Here is a 13602-nt window from a genome sequence, read left to right on the forward strand (position 1 = left end):
AAGTTACTCATCAGATTCTGTCCCTTTCCTCTGTTTTCAAATAACCAGCAGAGCTGCTGAAAGTCCAAACAAGGCAGATGTTCCCCCCCACACAACACATCTGCTCACTTTCACCACTAAACTTCCTGCACCCTCCCAGACTTTGTGCAAAGTGGATCCTGCCACCTGAGGTGGCTGTCTCACCTTGCCTCATGGGGGGCAGGGGCAGCCCTGGAACCAGCCTTCAAATACTGATTGCCCTGATGGCAGCTTAGTTGTTGACCGGGGCTCGCTGGGGGAACCAGGGGAAGACCTAGGTTCAAATCCCTACTCAGCCTTACTTCCTCTTGAGGGCTTTTCCAGAGGCACCTGCCTGGCCACAGCTGGAAACAGAAGACTGGACCAGATGGACCCAGCCTGATCTGACCCAAATGGGTGCTTCTGTTGTTCGTTCAACCAGACTGGTGCTCTGCAGATGTTTTGGACTACAACTCCCATCAGCCACAGTTGGGAATCCAAAATGGCTGTGCTGGCTGGGGACTGTAATGGTTATATGGGGTTGCTCGTGCGTAAGTTGCCGCCGCTCTTGGCAAGGTTGCCTGGTTAAACCTTTTCCTGGCTGGACAGCCCTTCACTTCGTGGCTGTTTCAGTCACTAGCAGAATCCGTCAGTGGGCGTTTCTTGAACCTCTTCCAGCATAAAAGTTCTTTGACGCCAAGTCTCCGCCTACTCTCCCTGCGCAGAAGTCTTCTGCGCAAGGTGGGTGTGGGCAGCGAAGGACCCGTGCTTTCCCCGCTGGTCTCCAACGAGGAGTCCTGGAGCCCCCTCTCCGATTCCCCCATCTGCCCCCCTTTCTCCCTGGTGTCACGCTGATTTCCTTCCCCAGCCGATGAGTCCCCTCTCTCCCTGCTGGGCCCTTCTCCGGCATCGCTTGGGAGCCTTGCCTCCACTCCTGGCTCCGATGTCAGTTCCCTGACAGGGACTGATGGGAGTTGGAGTCATATAACATCTGGAGAAGGGTACCAGGTCAGCAAGGCTGTCTAATAATAAAAATAAGAATATGATTTGATTGGGATTCATAGTCCTCCCTTTAAAAAACTTTCACCTCAAGATTTTGTACGGTACAAATTTATTTTCTTTGCTTGGAGAGTATTTTACAGCTTATAGAAAGAGCTAAAATCAATCATTCAGGAGGCAATTTATAATCAATATCTTTTAAAAAGCCAAGCAGTTGCTATTGACTGCCTGAAAGGTCACTCATAACCACTGGTGTTCTTACAACAATGGCTTAAGCATTAAGGCATTTGCTTTGACCCCAAACCCCTTCTATTAACCTCATCCCAAAATAATTATATCATCCATGACAATAATAAAAGGTCTGACTGGTCCTCCTTTTATAGCTTCTTCAGCTGCATCCTCAACATAAACACTTCAGAGAGAAGGAGTTGAACTTGAAAAGACATTATTATTACTGCAATCCCTTTTACTCTTACTTGGGAGTAAACCCCACCAAATACACCTTGAGTGGACCTGCATCGGGGTTCAGATTCCAGCTCACACTCCCCCTGACTAGTTTTTTCAGTATCTCATCCACAAAATGGGAACATTATTATGGCCTACCTTGCAAAGGGTGGAAAGTCGAATGGCATCAGGCTTGTAAACCAAACACTGCAAGTGCTGAGTAAATGACTAACCATTAATTGGAGCAGTTCAACTTGTCAACATGTTTAGTTAAGGCCCTACATCCTAGAGATGTCTCAGCCAAGAGAAAAATTAAGTCTTGCTGGACATCATTGCTTTGAACTGGTTGAAAAGCAAAGACAGTATCTGTCCTTTCAATTAAATATTATTACTTTATTATTACTTGCTATATTTTTTAGACCACCCTTCATCTGAGAATCCCAAGATGGAGCATAGGAAATATTGTAAAATATATAGTAAAAAATCAACAATAAAACCATACAATCATCACACTCAAAAATCAGCTCCAAATACATCATTCATAGTGAACAGAAAGGAGACCATCTCATCAGTCCCCAACAGCCAAACAGAGTAAGTTTTTGTTTTTTTTAATAGATGGCAGAAACACCTCAGTGAAGGCGGCAGACTTGCCTCTGGTGGTAGAGAGTTCCATAGTTGGGAGCCACAAATAGGGCTGCCATATGTCCAGATTTTCCCAGACATTAACGGGATTTCAAAGGCGGAGTTGACGTCCAGGGGGCAGGGAATTCCAAAAGGCAGAGCTTTGTCCTGGATCTTAGGCCAGTCAATTGAAAAAATGTGTAACAAAAACCTCAACTAATTTTGGGGTGTCCTGGTTTTACTTTTTGAAATATGCTCTGTATTCTTCCTTTAGGCCCCCTGTCATCTACCGACCCTACTTACCAATCCTCCTCTTACCCTCACGTGCCATTTCAATCCCAGTCAAGCTGACAACTGTCCCTTCCCTCACAGTTTCCAAAACAAGACCCAAACATTCTGTGCCACCACAACAGCTCAGCCAATCTCCATTGGGGCTTCAAATCCACAAGGATAGTACAGGCAACTCCCCATTTACACACGTTCAAGACACGTGCACACACGCATCGCTATGAACCTGGAAGTAGCACGAAAAGGGGCAAAAATGACCCTAAAAGAGTTAAAAACGGCAAAAATACCACATAAACAGTGTCTAGCAATCCCACACAAGCCTTTGCAAATGCAATCCCAGGAGCCTTTGCACCGACCTTTGAGGCCTGTGGAGAGTTGGAGTTTGAGCAAGGAGATTTGGAGGGTGTTTGCAGGCTTTTTCAATGGTGTTCCAAAATACATGCAATGCATGGTGCCTTGGAATGTAACCCTGCATAAATGGGGAGTTGCCTGCACAATATTATATAGGCCTGCTGATGGCTACTGACCATGCTAGCTAAGCAGAACCTTGATGAAGAGACTGCTTGATCAGGTCTGTGGTGCATCTTCTAGACTGGCATGCTATCAGTGGCCAACCAGATACCTGCGGGCAATTTGCAAGCGGGACATGTTAGCAACAGTGCTCTCCCCACCTGTGATCCCCAGCATCTGGCATTCAGAAGCATTGATGCCTCTGACTGTGGAGGCAAAGCATAGTCATTGCGGCTAGCAGCCACTGATAGCCTACTCTGTCATGAATTTCTTCAGTTCTCCTTTAAAGCCATTCAAGTTGGTGGTCATCACTGCCTCCTGTGGGAGACAGTTCCACGGTTTAACTATGCACTGCATGAAGAACTTTTATCTGTCCTGAATCTCCCAACATTCAATTTCATTGGACAGTCTCCACTGTCTCTCCACTTTCTCGCTCCACTTTCTCCATGATAGGCATAATTTTATTGTAGCCATTCTCAACTTCCAAGTTAAGATTGTTTCCTTTAGATGTTTTGGACTACAACTTGTGCTGGCTGGGGCTGATGGGTATTGGAGTCCAAAACATCTGGAGGGAACCAGGTTAGCAAAGGCTGTCTTATTAATATCAAACTTGGAACCATTTTATCATACTTGACTCTAGAGGGCTTACACATTTTAACAACAGATAAAGAACAGGAACTGATGTGGTGCTTTAATGATTGACATTGTCTATTTGTAATGAATTTAAAATGTTACAAAGCTGCAATTATGACTGAAACGAGGTGTGCTTTTATTTGGATTGCTGTATTCTGTTTTGAAATTGATTGGTTAAACAATAGACTGTTGTGATGACGCTTTGATATGCATTGCTGTTCTTGTTCTTGATTTCCTCGTCTTGTGAGCAACCATGGACACACTCGTGTAGAAAGATAGAATACAGATTAAAATAATGAGAACTTTAACAGGACACCTGTGGCACCCGTCTGCTGACTTCCTGGAGATTTGGGCATAGAAACAGGATACTGGACTAGGAGGCCTGATCCAGCAGGGGTGTTCTTCTGTTACAAAGAAGGGAAAATCTAGCAATACACACTAACCAAGTATTTCATTCACTTATTGATAATTGAATCAATAGGTTGTTTCATTTATTTAGATTCCAAGACCCACTTAATCAGAAAAAACAAACTTGATTTTATGTATTCCACAGTCTTTTTATATTAATATTTTAAATACATTTTAATTGCTGATATTGGTTTTAATTGGCTGTGGGAACAGTGTTGAAAAGCAGTATATATAGAGAGAGAAGATAAGGACAGGCATTGATCAGGGATGAGGTATCTAAAATCCACGTCACAACCATTGCAAAATAGTTTGAGCAGGTGAAGTCCTACTCTGTAAGAGGGTTTGGGGTGTCCCCAAGACCCAGCAACCCTGAATAGTGGTAGGCCCAAGCCTTCACTCAATTTGTCCTACTCTTCAACTCACTGTCAAGGAGGAGGAGGAGGGCAAATTAACTTCCCTTCACCCTCCAAAAAATTGGTATGAACTGCTTGATATTCCAGCCGATGGGCTTCCTCACTGTGGTTTTGCAATCTTTTTAAAACCTTTGAATCCTATTTCGCAATGTAAATCAAAACAGATCCTCACACATACTTAAAACTGTTGACAACACACAAAAAATAGTAATCCCAATTTTTTTAAAAAATATATATATTGCAAAAGAAGACAAAAAGGGAACACTATGGTGGTTTTCAAATCCTCCCGATGTTTTATCAAAACACATCCCAAATTTGCTATTGCCGTGGCCAATTTCCCCCAGATTACCTGCAGATTTTCTCCACCACAGATTTCTCAACAGTGTTACTGGCCAATAGCTGAACAGAACAGCCCTTTGCCAACCTGGTGCCCTCTAGACGTTTTGGAATACAACTCCCATCACGCCTCACAAGCACAGAGCTGATGGAAGTTATCACCATTCTTTATCAAAAGTTGAATGCTGCTTTTCCATATAAATGTGCTCAAAGCAGCTCACACAAAACAGAACAAAAAAGGCCACATCGACACATCATTACAGTAACAATCAAAAATGAAATCATTTCAAAACACAAACCAGCGGGAGTTGTCGCCAAAACTTCTGGGGTGCAATGAGTTGGCATGGTAGAGGAGGGGAAGGAAAATCAAATTATGGTTTGCGCAAACCAATCGTTCATACAGCCAAATCTATGATTTAAATTTTCAAACAGCGGCCAGCTAGTATCCTCTAACACCCATGCTTCTTAATTTCACTCATGCTTCCCTGGTGCACCAGTCCTGAGTGATGGAAACAGAATTATAACCAAGCTTTACGATTCCATAAGTCAAAAATCAGAGTTACCGTATTTTTCGCTCTATAACACGCACCAGACCACAAGACGCACCTAGTTTTTGGAGGAAGAAAACAAGAAAAAAATATTCTGAATCTCAGAAGCCAGAACAGCAAGGGGGATCGCTGCGCAGTGAAAGCAGCGATCCCTCTTGCTGTTCTGGCTTCTGGGATACCTGCGCAGCCTGCACTCACTCCATAAGACGCACACACACTTCCCCTTTCTTTTTAGGAGGGAAAAAGTGAGTCTTATAGAGCAAAAAATACGGTAAGTTTCCTTAACCATTGCACGACCCCATGTCAGAATTGAGCCACTCTCCCCCAACATAACCTACCATACCTCACAGGATAAAAAAAATAAAATCCTTCCAGTCGCACCTTAGAGACCAACTAAGTTTGTTATTGGTATGAGCTTTCATGTGCATGTACACTTCTTCAGATACCAAGTGCATCAGATACACTGTGATTAGGCTTGAAAGAAGCATCCTGTTGTAGCCAATGTAAGAGGTTGAGATGTCTGTTTGATTGCAGCGTGTGTATGTGTGTGTAAGGCTTGTCTGAATTCTCCAGGTTTTCCAGGGCCCCTCCAGGTGGCAGGAGGAGAGCTTGAATCTCCAGGTGGGGAAGTGCGCCTTAAATTTTATTCTGATGATTACTTATGATGGTGGTGGTGCTGATTAAGAAGACTGTGCATGCAGCTTACAAGCTTTAGCCTGGCAGGAGCCAGCTACAAATTACTGCATAGCCTCTCTGAAGTCCTATGTCCTCCTTCACTCTCTCCTTTTAGATTAAATATTCCCTACCTAGGCTCCCTAAGCAGGTGAGAAGGAACGGTCCTCTCACTTCTGCTTTAGCTAAAGTTTCGATCTTAAATTCCAACCAGCAACATATTTGCTCACTTGTGATACAGTACTTTTTTATTCTAATGACATGCTCTCAGGGACTGTGGTTAAATATAATAACACCACCCCTAGATCTCAGGTTTGGGCCCTGAAAACTCAGGGTCTGAGCAGGCAACCCGTGTGTGTGTGTGTGTGTGTGTGTGTGTGTGTGTCAGAGAGAGAGAGAGAGAGAGAGAGAGAAAGAGAGAGAGAGAGATGCCCACAACAATTTCTCCCATTTGCAAATGTGCCCATGGACCCAACTCCTATCACTAGATTGCCGTTCCTATGGAACCAAGACCCTCTTCTGTCTTGTCTGGATTCAGTCTCAGGTCAGTTATCATTATTAGCTCCAGACAGTGGTTCAGAACCCAAAGACCGTCAACTATCATCTTAATATTATTTTTTTACAACAGGTTCTTTGATGCTGACGATAAAGTGGAGGGAGGAAGGAAACAGGAAGGGGAAAGAGCAATAAGCCCCACCGCACAGCGTTAGAGACATGGCCACAGGCAGGCAGTTGAACCAGCTGGTGGAAGGAAGGAAGAAAAGAGAGAGAGGGAGGGAGGGAGGGAGAGAGAGAGAAAATAAAACTTGAGAATGAAGGCAGAAAAACAGAGTCACCTGCCAGAGACACATTGGGCAGCCAAACAAAAGACTCAAACACTCAGGAACCCAATTTTCCCTAAGGTCATGTGTTAAAACCAAATCTGGGTGTTTTGTGGGTGGCCCTTGAAAATGGCTATGAGTTTGGGAGCCCACACAGATGAGCAATTCAAGGTGTTGATTCTGGCGTATGAAGCCCTGAACGACTTGGGACCCTCTCCAAACACTGTCCTGCCTCTAAGTGGAAACCAGCTAGCGAGGCTCTATTGGTAGCCGCATCATTAGCAAAGATCTGATTGTCCAGAAAAAAACAGAACAGAGCCTTCTTGGGAGTGGCACCCCATACCCAGAGGACTCTCCGCTTTCATATTAGACAGGTACCCATGGCGGGCAGGTTCCAACACCAGGTAAAAATGCTGCTTTTTCATTCTGCCTCTGACCGGCAGGAAGGATTTATTTATTGTGCCACCAAATAAAGGAACTGCACAACAATATTTTCATAGGTGTAAAGTGTTTGCATTGCTGAGTAGTATTTGTGATGCAATGTAACCTGCCCCAACAGCATGTTGTGAAAGACAGGATATAGATTATCTTAGTATATAAATAGAAGTGTGCTCTCTTGGTAAAGTCCATCTCTATCAGGAACAGAGGCCAGATGGACTAGTCCTAAGAGGAACCCAACAAACCTTGTAGAAGCAACACTGTCCATCAAGACATCTAAAAACACGCCACCTTAATACAGCCTTTCCCAACCTGGTGACCTGACCTCCAGATATTTTGGACTACAGTCCCCCTCAAGCCCCAGCCAGCACAGTCATTTTGAACTACAATTCCCATCAGCCCCAGTTGACACCACATTTGGGGAAGGCTGACTTAAGATGTTTCTAGGCCATGAAGAAACCTGAAATCTGAGAGCAAGTGTGGTATAGTGGTTCAAATGCTAGACGAGGACCTAGGGAACCAGGGTTCAAATCCCCACTCAGCCATGACGCTCAGAGGGTGACATTGAGCTCAGCCACTACTTCTTACCCTGACCTACATCACAAGGTTGACGTGAGGATAAAATGAGGAGAGGAAGAACCATGTTGCCATCTTGAGCTCCTTGGAGGAAAGACAAGATATAAATGCAATAGTAATAATAATGATGATAGGGATGCGGGTGGCGCTGTGGGTTAAACCACAGAACCTAGGACTTGCTGATCTGAAGGTCGGCAGTTCGAATCCCCTCGACGGAGTGAGCTCCTGTTGCTTGGTCCCAGCTCCTGCCAACGTAGCAGTTCGAAAGCACGTCAAAGTGCAAGTAGATAAATAGGTACCGCTCTGGCGGGAAGGTAAACGGCGTTTCCGTGCGCTGCTCTGGTTCGCCAGAAGCAGCTTAGTCATGTTGGCCACGTGACCAGGAAGCTGTACACCGGCTCCCTCGGCCAATAAAGCGAGATGAGCGCCGCAACCCCAGAGTCGGTCACGACTGGACCTAATGGTCAGGGGTCCCTTTACCTTTACCTTTGATGATGATGATGGTGATGATACAAGTATCTCAATAGGATATTTTTATATCTAACCATCCAAACTTGGCGTATGAATTTTACAGGATAACAGAGGCCAACATCCCTGCGGAGGGCACATCAAAGCAGAAATGGAGTGCGATACTGGGCTGAGGGTTGTGGAGCTCCCCTTTCTCACACCTGCTTAGAGTTTGGATATGGAGAGAGGGACTCTTAACAGCAACCAAGACTGTGCACCTCTGCTTACAGAAGTGAGCCTATATTTACTTGAGTGAGGGTGGGGTGAACATGTGCACTGATGGTTTATGCCACTGGGCCACATCCCAGCCTGCAAAACGCCTCAACTACAACATTTATAAAAGTGACAAATTATAACAATAACCATAGAAACCAGCAAAAACAACAGGAGGCAATAAGAGTGCGCACAAACCGGTGAAAAGCAGCCAGCTTCATTACCACAGATTATCCCTCTGGAGCTGAACTCAGCCAAGCCTAGATTAAAGGGCAGGTGAGCCAGTTAACATCCTGGGGAAACAGGCTGACGGCTTCAAACCCCAGGCTTTCCATTCTGCCATCCCCTCAACTGTTCAAACAGGCAGCACCAGCAACGGTTTATATGACACAGATACAGTAGATACAAATCCTGTTCTGCCCATTTATAATCTTCTGCAAGAGGGATGGCGATAAATCATACAGGCAAATCATACACCTCAAAGTCTTGAAATGGGGGTACACAAGGAGTTAAAAAAAACCCATTAGCCAACGTCAAACAAACAGATCAAGCACTGAAGACACAGGCCCTGAACTGGCATCTGTCTATTTATTTTATTCACATCATAATCTATATACTTGAAACAAAAAACAAAAAAGACACCTCAAAAAAAGCCAGCTGATGGGAGTTGTAATCCAAAACATATGAGTGGAGGACACCAGCTTGCAATGGTTGCACTAAATGGCAGCAGCAGCAGCAGAATCATCACCCATCAGAACAGAAACAAAGTAGGTCAGCGATGGGGGAACCTGATGTTGCTGGACTACAACTCCCATAATCCTTGCCTATTCACAACTCTGGATTTGGGGAAGAGACAGTTTGCTAAATATAACTACCAGGCCCCATCCACATAGCATATCCAAACAAAACTGCTATTAACATTGACACACATATAAAAGGGTATTGGGAAATGTTTTTAAAACAACACATACTGGTGTGAGAATCTGGAAGGCTTCAGGTTACACACAGCTCTTCATTATTTTCCAGCAGAGAATTCCGTGTAATACAAAGGCTTGCACAGCTGTGTTCCAAGAGAATCAGTCCCACTGGAAGATGGCACTTGGCCTAATTCGAGCTCCGAATTACTTCTGAGGCCAATGAGGTCATAAATAGTTTGTCATATAAATGTCTGTTTGGAGGTTTGGGGTAGCGTAGCAAATCTAATATTACTGCCATAAATCTCTCTCTCTTAAGCACTCAAAACTCTTTACATGCCCTGTGATGGTAATTCTTGCAACGGGGCTGGCAAGAAGGCCAGTATTATGAACTCAAGAATTGCCTTGCTGGGTCAAGTCAAGGTGGGTCCAACAAAGACTCCCAGGAAGACCATATATAGGGCACAGAGGCAACAGCCCTTTCTTCAGAATCTAGCGTCACAGGTACCCTGTCTCCAATTTGGGAGGCTCTATTTGGCTCACCATGGCTAGTAGCAATAATTATTTGCTTTGATCAAGACATATGGGGGCAAGGTGTGTGTGCTGAGGACTTGGCAAAGGGTATCTGGGGAGGTCATGGCAGAGGTAATATCTGAACCCGAGACTTCTTGGCTCATACTCTTGAACCAGCAACAGCAAACATCCTAGAGACTTTGTGATGCTTTAAAATCAAGTGCCTCTGTGAATCTTAAGCCTCCAAGCCAGCCTTCACAAACCTGCCCCCTTCCAGATGTTTTAGACTACAACTCCCATCAGCCCAGGCAGCACAACTGACAGTTGTAGCCCCAAACTTCTGGAGGGTGCTAGGCTTGCAAAGGACACCTCGTAGGGGCATAAAGCAATTCCTCACAGTCCTACACACAACACACAGGACAACCCACAAATCCTGTGTGGCTGCTCTGTTGTTTTGTGCTTATGTTGATAAGGACAGTGAGCTGCCAATGAATATCCACACATAGAGACACAGTTTTCAATTTGGGACAGCAACTGAGGGCCAACATAAAAGGTCCTGAGAAGGGCTGTCCCCAGATGACAGAGCAGATTTCTTTGCTGTTGCTCTAGAACCGATGGATTCAAATGACAAGACAGGGTTTGTGTTTTTTTAATTCAAGCATACTGACTTAGGAACAGCCTTCCTTGGAAGGTGGTGGACTCTCATCTCCATTAGTGGCTTTTAAGCAAACTTAGGCTGAAATACTTTATGTGCTTAATTCTGAGTAGTAAGTGCCATCAAACTAAATGGGGTTTATTTCTGGGTAGGCACATATGCCTGCACTGCTGGTCTCTCTGGGCCTCAGTCCTCCATTTGTCAAATGGGAACACTGTTGACTTGACAGGACTTCAAGATCTAGAGAGGCTAGCACATTTTAAAGAGCACCAGTTACATAAAATAATAGTTGGCTTTTTTGCTCCAAGATGCTCCCCTTTAACCCTCTCCCCCCACCACAAACCCTTACACTTCCTGCAGAATTGCTTTCCACCAGTTCCTTCCACATCTCAAGAAACCATTCCTCCAGTTTTGCATGATTCTTTCCCTTATATTCTTCAGCCAGACTGCATAATTTGTACCCATTGTATTTCCTTATTATCCTTCCTCTTTCCTTTCTAACCACTCACTCTTCCCAAGTCAGTGGGGCGGGGAGGGGTGTATTCTTCCCCTCCTCTCTACGAATGCCGTCTCATAACATCAGAATCTAGGCACCCCAATATTTCTCCCTCAGTTCTCATCATCCTCTTAAAAAAACAACTCACACTTAGAATTATTCTTCCAATGCACTTTTCGCCCCAAACCTTTGACTACACACACCATAATGAAACCTGCATTTCAGGATAACCCCAAGATACGTTATACTGGGACAATTTCCCTATCTATTTTAAAGTTCCCTGTATCTCTCCCTCCCACCTCTGAAGAGGCACCCAAGCACTATGCACCCCACTTTCTAATGCACCCCATTACCTGCACTTTCACCCATAGCTCTCCCTTTCGCCTCATTTTCCAGCAACATTAGATTTCACACCCCAACTCTCCACATCCATCTCAAGTGCTTGCTCCCTTCTCTGCCTCTCTTTTTACACCCCACCACTCCCACCCAAACACACACGGATCAATTCTCTAGCTTTTTCCACTGGAAGCTGCCCATCTCCACTTTCTCCCTCATCTTCCCCTCCCTACCGGTGACCCCTAAAAACACTCACACACATATCTCCCCCCACTTAAGAAAGCAGCCACTTCTGCCCTGACTCTCCTTGGTACATCTCCTCCCCGCTTCCTCGCTTTACAGTACTGTACCATTTTGCTGGTTTGTTTGTTTGCGGGGTGGGAGGAGGGGGGGTGGAAACAGAAATATCATGAGGAAATGAGCTTGGAAGAGTCCATGTCTTATTTTTCTGTTGAGCCTCCTGCCGTCTTCCTCTCCAAACAACCCCAGGCCCCGGGAAGGGGGGGGATCTGGTCTCCCCCACCCAATTTAAGAAATATCCTGCTTTGCACCCCGGAAAGAGACGGGGGTGGGGTTGGAGGACACAAGAACAACACCATCCCCAAGAAAACTGACACAACGCGTGTAAGTTTCACTTACCTTCTCCTCTCTCTGCCTCTGGCTCCTCGGAGCGCCTCCAAAGACAGCTGATCTCCCAAGAACAGGCTGGCTGGCTCAAGGGCCTCTCTCGAACAACAACAACAAAAAGGCGGCGGGGAGTGCGGGGGGGGGGGAGAAAAACCAGGCAACCTCCCTCCCCCTAAAAGGAGGGCAAGCACATTCTCAGCATACAGCCCCGATGCCAATCTCAGTCCCCCTCAGCTTTAAAGTTCGTCCTCCTGGGAGCCGCCGTCGATTCTTTGCAATCCTGCGTCCTTGTTTGATTTTTTTTTTAATTTTTCCTCCTCCTCTTCCTCTTTCTTTCTTCGCTCTGCCTCTCTCTCTCTCTCTCCTCTTCTCGCGCTTCTCTTCCTTCCCTTCCTTCCTAGCGACAATTCTTTTTTAAAAATAATAATAATAAATTAATAACAAGGCAACTACATTGCACAACCGGGGGGGGGAGGAGAGGCTACAACGTTGCCAGAGAGAGATTTTGTGTGTGTGTATGTGTGCGTGTGTGTGTGCAACCCAAGTATTGGAAAAGGAGGGGGGGCTAAGAGGAAGCAAAGCAGATGGCGACGGGGGTCCAATCAGAGGGCCCAGAGAAAGGAAGGGCGGGGCCAACCAGGCCCCAAAATTTTATATATATGCATACATACACACGGACATCTCAATACACACACTCCTCCTCCTTGCAAACATGCAAGCTAGGTTGCAGTGCGGCCTCTGCCTGTATATCCTTCCGCCTGCGGGAAGTTGGTTCAGCTCGCCAAAGGAGCGCTTAAAGCGGCCCGCGCTCCGCCTTGCCCTCTTTTCCCTCCACCTCCGAATTGCAACTGGATTTGGGCCCCCTCTGGGCGGCTTGGCAGAAATGGCAGCACTAGGATTTCCCTCTGCTCCTCCGCACACTTTTTCTTTTAAAAGTGTATTGCATTCTTCCATGCTACCTTTTTCTTCAAAAGGGCAGCGGACGTGGCTTTGCCGCCGCCCCCCCCCCAGTCTTTTACACCAGCCCTGCAAGACGGGTTAAAAGGTCTCGCCCTTTAAAAGATTTATAGCGTTTTAAATGGTTTTACGAGCTATTTTTCAAAGGTTTATTTGCGTTTTAATGCTACCGCTTTCTCAAAAGGGCGATGGGGCCGGTTCTTTCCACACAACAGTCCCGCAAGGCAGGTCAGCTGCGTGGAGAATGCAATGCCTGCTAGCCCCAAGCTCTAACCATTGCACAACACTGTCTCTCGTGTGTGTTTGTTTACCTTTTCTTTCGTTTCTTTTTTCTTAATCAGGCTTTTTTCCCTCCCAGCCTCCAAGAACAGCTGGACACATCAATATTCAGTGCGTTCATTCCTAAAGAAGCCATGAGGGAAAGAGAGAGCAGAATAAACAAGAGGGTGGTGACATTTAACTGATTGGCTGGTTAGATTAATCGCTTAAAACCGCATTTGGTCAAGACAATTCCAATGCAACAACCGGCCTTATGGATTATTTTCACTCATCAAACTTGACATTTTGCTTAAAATGTGATAGAAATCAAGGTCACCTAATACATATATGCAAAGCTCTTTGAACCATAATTGGCTTTTTGTACATGAATACATTGTAATATTGTATTTATATTTCATGCT

At 45.3% G+C, this 13602-nt stretch overlaps 1 protein-coding gene across 6 annotated transcripts in view; it reads right to left on the reverse strand.

Annotated features, from left to right (window-relative positions):
- MEF2D (myocyte enhancer factor 2D) overlaps positions 1-13324 on the reverse strand; it is a 141651-nt gene extending 128327 nt beyond the window's left edge. For 2 of the 6 annotated variants that reach the window (XM_053370099.1, XM_053370098.1), the window contains exon 1: positions 11978-12546. The gene's annotated coding sequence lies outside the window, so the exon portion shown is untranslated. Of the gene's footprint in view, positions 1-11977; positions 12549-13233 lie in introns of those variants that run through there. The other 4 variants (XM_053370094.1, XM_053370095.1, XM_053370096.1 and 1 more) reach the window with 4 other exon arrangements.
- Between the last annotated feature and the right edge of the window lie 278 nt (positions 13325-13602).

This window comes from Podarcis raffonei, chromosome 16 (assembly GCF_027172205.1).
Source record: "Podarcis raffonei isolate rPodRaf1 chromosome 16, rPodRaf1.pri, whole genome shotgun sequence".
NCBI lineage: Eukaryota > Metazoa > Chordata > Lepidosauria > Squamata > Lacertidae > Podarcis > Podarcis raffonei.